Source organism: Kogia breviceps, chromosome 6, assembly GCF_026419965.1.
Source record: "Kogia breviceps isolate mKogBre1 chromosome 6, mKogBre1 haplotype 1, whole genome shotgun sequence".
NCBI classification, from domain to species: domain Eukaryota; kingdom Metazoa; phylum Chordata; class Mammalia; order Artiodactyla; family Physeteridae; genus Kogia; species Kogia breviceps.
Genome location: NC_081315.1, coordinates 27,283,129 through 27,297,025, shown reverse-complemented (window position 1 = coordinate 27,297,025; position 13,897 = coordinate 27,283,129). Strand labels below are relative to the sequence as shown.

The 13,897-nt window shown below is 40.1% G+C and overlaps 1 long non-coding RNA gene across 1 annotated transcript in view; it reads left to right on the top strand.

The window, feature by feature from the left end:
- LOC131758522 (uncharacterized) overlaps positions 1 to 13,897 on the top strand; it is an 81,810-nt gene that overhangs the window by 13,990 nt on the left and 53,923 nt on the right. Inside the window, exon 2 of the long non-coding RNA XR_009336204.2 lies at positions 5,255 to 5,388. This is a non-coding gene — a long non-coding RNA (uncharacterized lncRNA). The remainder of the gene's footprint in view (positions 1 to 5,254; positions 5,389 to 13,897) is intronic.

The following is a 13,897-nucleotide window of genomic DNA, read 5'->3' as shown; positions in this document are numbered from 1 at the left end:
CTATTCCCAGGTTATAATCCTCAAATTGGTTCGAAAAAATTTTCCATTTCTTTCTTTGATCAACTGATTAATTTTTTTGTTGACAAGTGGAATAGTATCTTTTTTTTTTTTTTTTTTTGCGGTACGCAGGCCTCTCACTGTTATGGCCTCTTCCGTTGCGGAGCACAGGCTCCGGACACGCAGGCTCAGCAGCCATGGCTCACGGGCCCAGCCGCTCCGCGGCACGTGGGATCTTCCCGGACAGGGGCACGAACCCGTGTCCCCTGCATTGGCAGGCGGACTCTCAACCACTGCGCCACTAGGGAAGCCCAGGAATAGTATCTTTTATGATTCCCTGATACCTCTTGTCCAGCCTGTACACCGTTGCCCATTTACTCTTTTTTTCTCTTTAAAAAATTTTTTATTGAAGTATAGTTGATTTACAATGTTGTGTTAGTTTCAGGTATACAGCAAAATGATTCGGATGTATATGTATATAGATATCTATATCTACATCTATGTAAAAAACGTTTTCTGACCGTTCCAGTCCTCAGTGATTACTCCCTATTCAGTATCATTCATGTAGTGGTTAGAATAGGCTATCAAGAAGAGTTGGTTATATATTCTATGATTGTATTCTATACACTCAACCATATTTTAAAAGGGCAAGACTGAGACTTCCCTGGTGGTCCAGTGGTTAAGACTCTGCACTTCCACTGTAGGGTGCGTGGGTTCGATCCCTGGTTGGGGAGCTGGAATCCCACATGCTGCGAGTTGAAGCCAAAAAAAAAAGGATAGGACTATGTTTTACACACTGACTTTTTTCTATTACAGTGCCTTATAATAGCATGCTCAATATATATTAGTTTTTGTTGATAATGAAATTCTGAAAGGAAAAGAAACAATGATCTTCCAAGCTATTGTTCCATTTTGCTTTGACCTTTCTTTCTGGTTGAAGGTTCTTAAGTCTGAAATAGTGTCAATAGCAATTTACATGATTCTATCAAGTGTGGGTTTTTGTTGTGATTCTGTTAAACTAAATGTACTTGAGAGTGAACACAGATTTTTCTCTTGCTACAAGTCAGAAATTAGAAGGAGCTTTGATCATATTTACTGCAGTGGATGATCAAGTGTGCAGGGCCAGTGTTGCGTAGGGAGAAGAGCTCTGTACCAGGAGTCAGGGCCGTCTTTTCTCCAGATGTATAGACTGCATCATCATTTTGTGTGTTTTCTAAGGTCCTCGTTGTTTAGGGCATGCCAAGACATCCCTCTTAAGGTGAAGGGCAAATTGTTGCATGTAATCTGTATCAGTTTTCTATTGCCAGGTAACAAATTACCAGAAACTTAGTGGCTTACAACAATCTGAATTGATTATCTCATAATTGATGCTGAAACTCAGCCTCTTTGCACGGGTGCTGAATTGAATCTTGGCGACAGAGTTTTGGGTGAATCAGAAAAGAAAAGCTTTATTGCTTTGCCAGGCAAAGGCGGGGGACACAGTGGGCTAATGCCCTCAAAAACGTGTGTCCCAGCACCGGGGAGATTTGGTGAGGAATTTTATAGCACTGGTTCAAGGGTAGGGTTGCTGATAAGGATCAGGGTATCTGCAGGGCCTGCATTCCTTTGATCTGGCCTCACATGGTCTCCTGATGAGTTTCTGTGATTCTCGAGGTTATCAAACTGTGACCTTCTCTCTGGAAAGAAAAATGCTTCATCCAGTAGTTAACATCTTCCGTTTGTTGGGGCTTTTAGTTCTGCAGATGAGCTGAAAAATATTATGTATCCCTTGAGGTGGAACCAGGACCCTGCCCCAAGGCTGCACTATTGTTCCTTTTTTTTGTTTGTTTTTGGCCACATCGACCCTCCTGTGGGATTTTAATTCCTCTACCAGGGATCAAACCTGTGCCCCCAGCAGTGGAAGTGTGGAGCCCTAACTAATGGACCGCCAGGGAGGTCCCTGCACTATTATTCCTTGACTGCACCTCCCTTGTCTCTGCATCCCCTTCCTTGCCTGATTAGCAACTGTTTGAACCTGCCCTTTGGAACTCAGGGAAAAGGTCGTGGAGACTGAAGCCTATTCCCTACAAACAAGAAATGGGGGACACAGAAAGGCTTCCATGCCCAGGAGACCCACAAAGTCCTGCTCAGTTTCATGATTTCAGTAGGTCAGATGGTGGATTCTCTGCTTGGATTTCCCTGGGCTGAAATCAAGGTGTTGGCTAGGACTGCAGTTGTCCTCTGGACCTGGTCATTTGCTGCTCTCCTCTTTTTGGAGATCCTCTTTTGTTAGTGACCACATAAGGGAGGGTGTGCTGCTAGAACCAACTTTTAAATGTTTTTAAAGTACATCAGATATGTTGGGTGTGGGAAGCAGAGAGAGGGGAGGAATGGGTGGCCAAGGAAGGAGGAAATTTAGTAAAATGATTTTTAAGATTGTGGGGGCTGTTGGCACAGGCAGGACAGATTTTAATAAAAAAGCTAATAAAATTATCTGTACAAAAACTTTTTTGGGGGTAGCAAGTGATTGGAAATCTAACTCTATTTCTTTAAAGAAAACAACACGAAGAGAATTTGTTGGTGATGTAGTTGGAAGTTCAGAAGTTCAGGGAACTTCAGATATGGCTGGATCCAGGGGTTCAAATGATTTTGCTAGGACTCTGGTTCTCTCCTCTTAGCCCAGCTCTTTCCTCACCCTCATGCCACCCTTTGATTTTTTTAAAAAAATAAATTTATTTATTTATTTATATTTTTAATTTTTGGCTGCGTTGGGTCTTTGTTGCTGTGTGCGGCTTTCTCTAGTTGCGGTGAGTGGGGGCTACTCTTCGTTGCGGTGCGCGGGCTTCTCATTGCGGTGGCTTCTCTTGTTGTGGAGCATGGGCTCTAGGCGCGTGGGCTTTAGTAGTTGTGGCTCGTGGACTCTAGAGCGCAGGCTCAGTAGCTGTGGCGCATGGGCTTAGTTGCTCCGCGGCATGTGGGATCTTCCCGGACCAGGACTTGAACCCGTGTCCCCTGCATTGGCAGGCGGATTCTTAACCACTGCGCCACCAGGGAAGTCCCATCCTTTGATTTTTTAACCCTTAATTGATTATACAACACCTAACTCCTCCTATGGACTCATTGTAGCAGAAAGGAGGGTTTCCTGTTATTTCTCAAGAAGGAATTTCATGGATAAGGATTGTCTTGGCTTCAGCCACCTGCCTCTTCCTGAATCACTGCAAGGGGGCTGGAGTGGCCTAATCGGCAGGTGGGGTTATATGCCCATTTTTGTAGCTGGGCGAGGGTTGGGCGGGTTGGTGGGGGTGGAGTGGTACAGGGCCAGCCCCACCAGTCCTGCATGGAATGAGATCACTACAGGAAAGAGTGCTGTTACCAGGTGAAGGGGGTGGCTGGTGTCGGGCAGGCAGAAACAACCAATGTCCTCTATAGCATCCCTCTGGGCTTAGGTACAGGCAAGGTCATAGGGTGGAATCGGGAGGGTGGAGAAGAGATACTGACTCATCCACAGGTTTGAGTTACTTGCTTCTGGCAAGTGGGAACAGATCCATGGTTCCCGATTGTTCAGAATATCTTGAGTATAATTTTTAGAGGAACAGTCATAACACCCTCGGAGAGATATTCTCTTCATCTTCCTATATCAAGCTTTTCAGTATATTGTTCATGGTGCCATTTCCCTCATTACTCTGGGGGCAGTGAACAAGCTTTCTTCATTCTTCCTTCTCTCTGAGTCTTCAGTGACTCGGGTTTGAAAACCCCTTGTTTGTACCATCGTCTACACCTTCCTGTTTGCTACTCTTGGTTGGGTCTTTATTGTCATGGCGGGGACTGTCAGGTGTCTACTCACCAATCTCTGCTTCGAGCCACTGTCAGATGAATCTGATTAAATCTTATTTCGATCGTGTCAATTTTCTTCTTTTAACAACCTTCATTTGCTGCAGATGAGTATTTAGATGCGCTCCATATTTCTTACGTGGCATTCCTAGTCCTCTGTGATACGGCTTTGTCTCCTATATCCTGTCCTCAGGCCACCTGTCTGTGTGTAGTCAGTCCACATGACCAGCCCTGCTTCTGCACTGTGCTCAACCCCCGCTTCTCACCCAGAACTGTCCCCTGCCCTCCTTCCCACAGCTGAATCCACCACATCCACTAAGACTCACCCCAAGTCCAACCTGTCCCTTGAAGACTTGCCTAATTTTTCCAGTTCGCTTTTATTTCTTCAGATTCTTTCAGAGAAGAATCATGGGACTTCTTTTCTGAGCTACCTAGTATACACTTCAGCCTACTCTCTTGAGTTGTTAGTTATCTTTTCATGATAAATGTTGTTTCTCAACTCACCTCAAGGCAAAGGCATTTGCCATAGCTGTGTGACTTCAGAAAACCTCTCTGAGCATCCATTCCCCCCCCCCCTCTTTTGCAATGTGAGAGATAGCTACCATGCAGAGTGGTTGAAAGGGTTAGCCAGGATACCTGTAAAGGGGCTGTCCCCGTGCCTGGTACATGAATCGAGTGTCACGATTGTTAGCTGGAGGCATTGCTGAGCAAGGGAAGGAAGTCCCATCCCTATGCACCTCCACACCCTTCAGCATCTGGTATGTCCCCTGAACCTCGTATCTGAAAACGAGGATTTAATTCAATAAGGATTTTGTTTTAGGTTGAGTTCCCTCAGACACAGATCCTGAGACAAGGATGTACACGTGAAGGTTTATTTGGGAGGCGACCCCAGAAGAGCAGAAAGGGAGTGAGAAGGGGAGATACTGAAGGAGAGGAAGCCAAGGCGGGACACGTTCACAGACAAGTTACCACTGGGGGCAGCTGGGCTCCAACCCACTGGGAACCTCTGGGATGCTTTGTAGAACCTGTTTAGGGTTGTCTGCCAGAGAGAGAGGAAGCTGGTACCTTTGTCCACCAGAGTACATCCATCAGTGACCGCTGGCTGCCAGCAGGAGCCTTAACCTCCCCACACTTCCAGCCGATTCGTGCCCGTGGCTGAGTTGCTGCAGTGGAGAGAGTTCTCAGGCAGGGAAATCCAGGGTGGGGTTGCCAGACTTAGTGAATAAAACTACAGGATGGCCAGTTAAATTTGAATTTTCGATAAAAGACAAATAATGTTTTAGTATGTGTTATGGGCTGAATTCTGTCCCCTCCCAAATTCATATGTTCAAGTCCTCAGTCTCTCAGAATGTGACAGTATTTGGAGATAGGATATTTACGAAGGCAATTAAGATAAGATGAGGTCACTAGTGTGGGCCCTAATCCAATATGTTTGGTGCCCTTATAGGAAGAGATTAGGACACTGCTGCACCCAGTGGGAGGGCCACGTGAGGACACAGTGAAAAGATGGATATCTATCTACAAGCCAAGGAGAGAGGCCTCGGAAGAAACCAACGCTACCAACTTCTAGCCGTCAGAATGGTGAAAAAAATACATTTCCGTTGTTTTTATACCCCCTAGTCTGGGTTACTTTGTTATTGTAGTCCTAGCAAACAAGTACAGTGTGTGTTACAATATTGCGAGGGATGCAGTTGTGCTAAAAAAACTACTTTTTGTTTATCTGAAATTCAAATTTAATTAAGTTTTCTATATTTTATCTGACAGCCCCAATTCAGGGGCTTGTTTAAGGGATAAGAACAGAGCAGTGTCTTCATTTATTGAGTATGTAGCATGTGTCTGGAGTGGGCTTTATTGTGGGAAAATGGAATTAATGAATGTCTCCAGACCCTGTTTGCTTACCTCTCAGTGTTGTAATTAGGCTTGAATGAATGAAGGAGGTGTTTAGAACTGCTTTGAAAATTATAAAGTACTACACAAACAAATGAAATAAAATTATTCATTTTTCACCTATTTCCTAAAACTCCCAGAATAGTGTCTGGTACATAGTAACTGCTCAACAAATATTTGGTAAGTCAAAAGGAATCATTGTTATAGGTCATCAATAAATAATTATTTATTTGTTGATGAATGTCCTAAGACTCAGGTAAGACTATTTTTTAATATCTTCCTAGGTCTTAGACATGCTTATTTTTAGAGCCTTGCCTCACATCACATCATTCATATTGAAGTGAATATCTCATGTGTGAATCAAGGGATTTTATATATATATGATATATATATTTGCTGTAGTCATTTTTGAATTAATTTTATAATTTTTTATAAATTATGATTTATAATTTAGTTTTTGAAAAGGTTTGCCTATGAGTAATTCACTTCAGATTGATTTTTCAATTTAAGAGGGTGAGGGGCCCATGAACTTGGATGAAAAGAAATTCTTATTTTCATTAACTTCAAACTGAAATTTGGCATTTTCTTTAATTATGAATATAAGCTACATATTAACATTAACAGTATCTCTCTCACCAAAAGAAGTCACAGATATATTAAAATCACATTACAGGGGTTACAGATATCTCAAAATATCATTTATATTTATTGTTACTTTAAAAATATAGTAGTTATTAAATCTGCTACATCTCATCATTTAATGCATTCATAAATGAGCACATAAGTTACAAATTAGTTTTAAAAAATATGTTGAAAATTTTATTTGAAAGTAGTTGATTTTCCTTGTAATATGTTTAAAAGGATTTTTTTTTTTTTTTGCAATGGGTTCCAGAAACTTCACCAGACTTCCAAAGGGATATATGGCACAAAAGTTGTAAAGATCCCCTGCTAGTGCTTCATGGGTGAAACAGCCTCCGTGTGAAGCTCAGGTGACTCCTGCCTGGCTTTACTTCTTTGTTCTTTTCTGGAACAAAGGAGGCACTTAGCGGACTCAGAAGAATTGCATGCAGAAGCAAGAGAAAGTCAAAGTATGTCTAAACTTTACTGGAAAAATTACTGGGTGTGGAGTAAAGGGACTTTGGATCCAGCCCAGGCTTAACTTTACCATCCTTGAAACAGATGCATTTGTTCACTGTCAACAGTGATTTACTGAGGGCTGACCATCCACCAGACCCTGAGCACGGGCTTTGGAGAAGGGTTCAGTCCCTCTGTCACTCACCAGCTGAGTGACTTTGGATGTTATTTCATATCCCTAAGCCTCAGTTTTCTAATCTGTAAAATGGAGACACTGATCCTTAATTTATGGGGTTGTTGACAGGATTAGATAAGAGAATGGGTGTAAAGTACCATAAACACATAAAAGATTACAAGTTACTATGAATCACCATTTTGTCCAAGTCCTGCCTCAGTGGTGTTGCTAGATGTGAAAGAAAAGCAGATAAAACTGTCTTCTCTTTTAGGGAAAAAAAAACACAACATGTCCTTTCAAAGAATAGAAATAAACTTAACTGAGTTCTTGTTAGCTAAAATTTCAAGGTTGGGGGCAAAGTCTTATGACAAATGCATCTTTTTTTCTTTTGATGGTGCTTATTTTACCTGAGACGCAAAGGGAAAAAAATCCTCAAAAGACTGATAAACTATTTAGTTTACTTTCCTTTATCACTTATTGAAGATATTTAGCCTCTTAAATGCTTTTGAAACATTGTTCATATAATTTCATAAGTCATGATAGGGATTACTGTGAACATATATGAAGGCTAAAATTTGTATCCCTCATCAGCAACCTAACTAAACTTTTCTTAAAAGGTATATTAAAAAATATGAAAAGCTCTACTCGCAATTATGATTTAAGAGAGCCACTCCACTGTTCTTTTTCTTGATAGTTTATTTTCTAAAAGCCTAAATACAAGGCATTCTTTTATTTCCGTTTGTATTGTAACTTCCGCCCTTCACAGGTGTAAACCGTGTTAATTACAGTAATCACCACCAGGTTGCGCTGTAGTTCCACAATGGAAACAGACTAGGGTCTGTGAAGAATTCTCAGAGGTCTTAGTTAACCATATTGTTTCTGTTTTTTGAAGCGAAGAGGGGTGGAGACAGATACTTAAAAGGAAAAAGAAAAGACTGCTGAAAATAAAGAATTCCAAATTCACTATGATTTAAAAAATGTGATATTCAGCAGAAAAGATTTTCTCTGAGAACATTGTTAAGGTTCTTTTTAGAAAAAATTGCTCAGTACTGTTAGTTAAAACTATTTTCCTGATGGCAAACAAAACAAAACAAGACAAAGCAAAACAAAACTCTGTAGAAAGTTTTGTTTCCTATTTTCTCTAGTTGATGGATAATACTGTTTTTTAACATACCAAGATAAGGTGTATTTTATTTAAAAATCATAATGGTATCTTTGATATAAATCAGGCTTTGGAAAATATATGCACATTCCAACTTGAAACAACTTTAAAAAAAAAGTAAATCTCCCCCCCTCCACTCCCACCCCAGCCCTTTTTCTTTCTGCTCTTGTTTTTCCCAAATGTCAATATTTATGAGTCAGGGGTTATGGGAAATGTTACCTAGAGCCACAAGGGGCCAGAGTTTGCCCTCTTCTTTCCCCGGGGAGTTGAGTATGAGTGCCAGAGGGCAACATTTGGCTGGAAGGACCCAACCCCTTCTTTCTTTGCACCCTGTAGTGTATGCCCTTTGAAGTGAAGGAAAATTCTGTACTCAGCTCTGCTTTGTAAGATGTCAACTCAGGATGAGCAATGCATACAGGTTTCTGTATATCCCTTTGGCATAAAAACAGATGCAGACTTACAGAAAGCAAAAAAGCCAGAATTATGCAAGTAATTTTGAGATTTTGAGAACTCCTCAGATAACATATTCACAAGTCTAAATTTCTGTATATTACCTGTCAAATTTATTCAGTTAAAAAAAATTCTGGATAAGACCTTTTTTTTTTTTTTTGCCATATCACTGTCAAAACATCAGTCACTTTAGGTTTAACCCCTTTTAGCATTTGGGTGGTATTAGTTTTAGCAATGGTAAAGACAGAAGGCAATGACAATGAAACACTCACAGAAATAAGATAAGAATCTCAGAAAATATTAGGAAATTGTGGAGCTTATATTTATCTTATAGTTGAGTTGCTATCCATCAAGATGATGAAAACAATTCATTATGTAGTCCAATGCCTTCTTTTAGTTTGTTTCCTTTCAGATTGTCAGTCATTAGGGGCTGAACAAGAAAATAAAAGCTGAAAATGAACAAGCTTTACTAGGCAGAATACACTGGGAGATAAACTGGAGAATTGGGGCCATTAACAAATGAAAACAAAATCAGTTTTAAAAACAAAAAAGTCACCAGTAAAATATGTTTCTAAGGTCAATTGAAATGCCCTGACATTGATTCTCAGCTTCCTCTTTGTTTTATTTGAAGGCTCTTCTCTTTATTTTTTTCCTAATTTAAATCTTTAACTTATTACCTCCATAGGTGGTTAAGTCTCCAAGTATCTTTTAACTAAGGTTCAGTTTTTCTTCTTTATTCTATTTATTTCAACAATTCTTTATTTAGCTTGCTTTATTTTTATATGTCCCACCCAAACACTTAACTGGTTCAAGCACTTAACTGGTTTCCAAAGGCTCCTTGTATAAATAACAAGATAAAAATTCATAGAACATTTTATTTTCCCAGATTGGGAGATAATTACACTTTCATTTTGGGGGAAAGTATGGCAAAATAATTATTGAGATTAATGAAAGAAGTGATTAGGGGGTATGTTAACATCGGTTTTTTTGGGGGGTAAAAAAAAAAAAAAAAATGGCTCTCTGTGGGAAGATACTTGCACTTCATTTTCCAAAAGCCGTTGGCTTTTTTCTCAGTGGTCAGCTAGTTTTGAATGCATTTTTCCCACTTGCCAGTGGTGTGCCAGTGTTCTACTGTTTAAATTCCCCACACCTCAGTTTCTTTATCTATAAATGGGGATAAACTATTTAGCTCAGAGATGCTGAGAGAATTAAATTAGTACCGTGTTCAGTTTTTCATGAGCAGTAGGTGCCCAGTGTTTGATGATTTCCTTCCGCCTTTCAGGAACACAAAAAACAAATGCAAGTTTATCCACATATTAAACACCTCTATGGAGGCCAAATAGAAAACTTGTTTAAACTAATTTGTATGGCACCTAACATTCCAGGATGTGCCATTCTTGCAACCCCGTCATAGACATGCCTAATGAAATTAGCTTTGGAAATAAGACTTTGAAACCAACATTATAAATTCCCATAGGTAGACTTAGTATTTTAATATTTTGTTAATATTCGTGTGTATGTTTAACATATGTTTATCTGTTATGCATAGCATATATGTTACCAAACTTAGGTTTGGCTGCTTGTGGCTCGAAAGCCCATACTTGAAGCCCATAGCTTTATTCAGGAGGCTGGCAAACTGGGGAGAAGGTGGACTCGTGTCCAAAAGCCAACTCTGAAGATTCTGTTCGACCATGAAAGTTTTTAAGGGGAGAATCATTTGGGGAGGCGGGGGTCAAAGTCTTCATTATCTTCCATTCTGTGCATACTTTCTTCTTATTGGCTCGTGGTAAGGTAACAGGATGGTGTCCCAGGCATACTGTGCTCAGCCTGAAGTTACCATCCTCCACCTGGGTAGGGACTTTAGTTCCTGCAGAAGAACTCAAAGGTATTTTGTGTATATTCCTTGAGGAGAAACCAGGACCCTGCCCCAGGGCTGCACTATTGTTTCTTGACTGCTCCTCTGTTTCTGCATCCCCTCCCTTCCCTGACTAGCAGCTGTTTGAATCTGCCCTTTGGAGTTCAGGGAAGATCAAGGAGGCTGAAAGAAGCCTACTTCCTAAACAAGAAATGGGAGACAGAGAAAGGACTTATACAAGGGAGGTTCCCACAGGGTCCTGCTCTGTTTCATATACACTGACTTCCAGATTGTATATCCATGTGAATGTTTTAAGTTTGTTTTGGGAGAGATCAGTAAAGTATAGTTCTAGGAAGTAATTTCAGATTGCTTCAAAAATGGGATTGTTAAATAAAAATGTATCCTGTAGCAAGCTAAAGAACAGCCAGCTCCCTTTATCTAGTCACCAATAGCATGGAATGCCTGTAGAAAATCAAAGTGAGGATAGCTTATTTTTCTTAAAAAAAAAAAAAAAAAATATATATATATATATATATATATATATATACTAAACATTTATTTAGATATAAATGTAAATAAATTTATTAATTTATTTATATATAGAAAATATATATAGAGAAAAAATATATTCTAAACCTTTTAGGAACTTCTTTTGGAATTACTTTTGGGACTAATTAAGGAATCATATTAAAGCAAAAGCTAGTCTTATTACATTGTAGTCACTTTTTATTTAGGCTAAAGCAGTTCTATTCAGTCAATTACCATCTGCCTTATTGAATGACTTGATTGTTTCTGAAAATGAAACTTACACAGATGAGAAAAAGGTTTTCTTTTAATCGTTCAGGAAATTCAAAGTAATTCCCTCTGTGTGAGGAGGAAGGCAGTTACTAACTGGAGTCCCAAAGCTGTTTCAAGCAATAGCAAAGCCTTTGGAATATTGCTACCTATTTGAGGGGGAGAGCATTCATCTGCATGGATAAATTCAGGAATGTTTGTTAAAAGCCACTGGCCTTGCCTTGTAGTCAGGTCTTTTGAATGTAAATATCTATGGGGTCAAACAGGGATCCTTTTGGGTTAACGGACTTCGTTTAAAGACAAATGCCTTTATTTAAAAAGTAATCATTGTGAATTTTTAACCAGAGTCCTATGTTCAGTTGTACACTTTAGAAACTTCTGAAAAGGAGAAAAATATAAAGGCCTTTGTGCCCAGACCAGTCTGCTATGTTCCTTTTACCCACACATGGATTTGTTTAGCGAGTTGCTGAAGCTCTGTGTATATGATTAAATCTAAACTGGTCACCAGGGAATAAAAGAAATAAGGACTATGTGGTCCATATTTTGAAACAGAAGCAGTAAAACAACATGAATGCATTTGAGGATGAACCCAGACTTAATCTTAGCAAAAATATTAATAGTTAACAGGATAGAAACAAAGACTAAAAATATTTACAACCTTTTTGTGTTTGCTTATTAATAAAAATGCGAGATTGGTTTAAAAAAAAAAAAGGAAGGGCTGAAAAGGAAAAGTAAAGCCTCAGCATAGGTACGTATGTCAGATTGCATAAAGCTGAGGAGTTGGCAGCATATAAAATCTGTGCCCTGGGCTGAAGCCCTGAGTGGGCCTCCACAGTTTGGGTGTTTTGAAGCAGCCCCTGTGCCCTTCTGGGTGCATTCTCAGACCCTTCTCAGACTGAGGGCTGCCAAGCTGCTTCTTTCCCACAAAACTTCAGCAGGCTTGCAGTCTGGGCTGGCCATCTGTGCAGGACAGTCCCTATAAAGCTATGCCTTCTTTCAGATTACCCTCACTATAGAAACCAGCATCTAGCAAACCTGGGGTCCTTCCATAGCTCTGGAGCTGTGTCGTGCGAACTAGGAAGGGAGTATCCTTGACTCACATTTGATTCAAAATCTTCTTCTGGAAGTGATTTTTGGAATTGAAATGGCCTCCATTTTTTTCCCCTACAAATATGGTCTCTCTTTTTAAATAAAGCCCATGAATAATTTACTTTTCTGCCAGAGACATGCTTGCTTTTTATTTTCCTCAAGACCTAACATGTTGGGAGACAAACATCTTTGTGCCCCTCAGGGCTGCCTGACCTTATGACCCCATGATCCTGCCAGGTCACTTTCAGGGAAGGAAGGCCTCCCTGATGGGTGGGGGAAGAGGGTCCCCTGAAGTGACCTCACATTTGCCACCCTGTCCTGATGCCAGCTTGTGTCTGGCTGCTTCAAATCTCCATGGAAAGCAAAAATTAATAACATAAAGCACAATGTCTGGGGCAGAGGAAGCACAGATGAGTTCTCCAAATCTTGGTAAAACAACGAAATAGGTAGTTGGTGTGATTTTAAAGATACCTCAAAATGTTTACTTTACAAAATATATTCTACTTTCCATTTTTCACTTTCCCTTAGCTAAGGAGGCTAACATTCTTCCTTAGTAAGTGAAGGAAGCCAGATACCAAATGCCACATAGTGTATGATTCCATTTATAGGAAATAAGAGAATCGGCAAATCCATGGAGACGGTTGCCAGGGGCTGGGGGAGGAGGAGTGGGGAGTGACTGCTTAACGGGTATGGGGTTTCCTTTTGAGGTGTTGAAAAAATTCTGGCGCTAGATAGTGGTAATGGTTGTACAACATTGTGGAGGTACTCAATCCTGACCTGTACATTTTTAAACGGTTAAAATGGTAAATTTTATGCTATATGTATCTTACCAAAATAAAAATTTTTTCTTCCTTAAGTAAAGTTAAGGAAGGTTAAATGCAGTAGTGAGAATAATTGTTAAGTCATTTGCACTTACCAATATCTTAGTAGTAATTTTTAGAGCAATCAAGTAGTCTCTTAGAAAGATTCTGATTATTGGACAAAATCAGAAAATTGTGGTGAACAGGTGAGGTTAGGGTTAGACATGTGAGGAAAAAACAGAAAAGCATGTCAAGGCAGACCGACCTGGTGCAATGGTTAATTTTATGTGTCAATGTGACCAGACCATGGGGTGCCCAGATATTTGGTTAGACATAATTTGGGGGCATGTCTGTGAGGATGTTTCTGAGTGAGCTTAACATTTGTATCAGTAGGCTGGGTAAAGCAGATTGCCCTCCCTAGTGTGAATGGCCTCATCCAATCCACTGAAGGCCTGAATAGAATTAAAAGGCTGAGGAAGAAAGAATTCTTTCTCTCTGCATGACTGCCTTTTAGCTGGAACATGAGTCTTCTCCTGCCTTTGGACTTGGACTCTGTTGGCTTTCCTGGGTCTCCAGTTTGCTGACTGTAGCTCTTGAGACTTGTCAGCCTCCATAATTGTGTAAGCCAGTGCCTTATAAGAAATCTCTTTATATATTTGTTCTGCTTCTCTGGAGAACCCAGACTAAGAGAGATTTGGGTACTGAGAAGTGGGGTGTTGCTGTAAGAAGTACCTAAAAATGTGGAAGCAGCTTTGGACCTGGATGATGGGCAAGAGGCTGGAAGAGTTTTGAAGTGCACACTT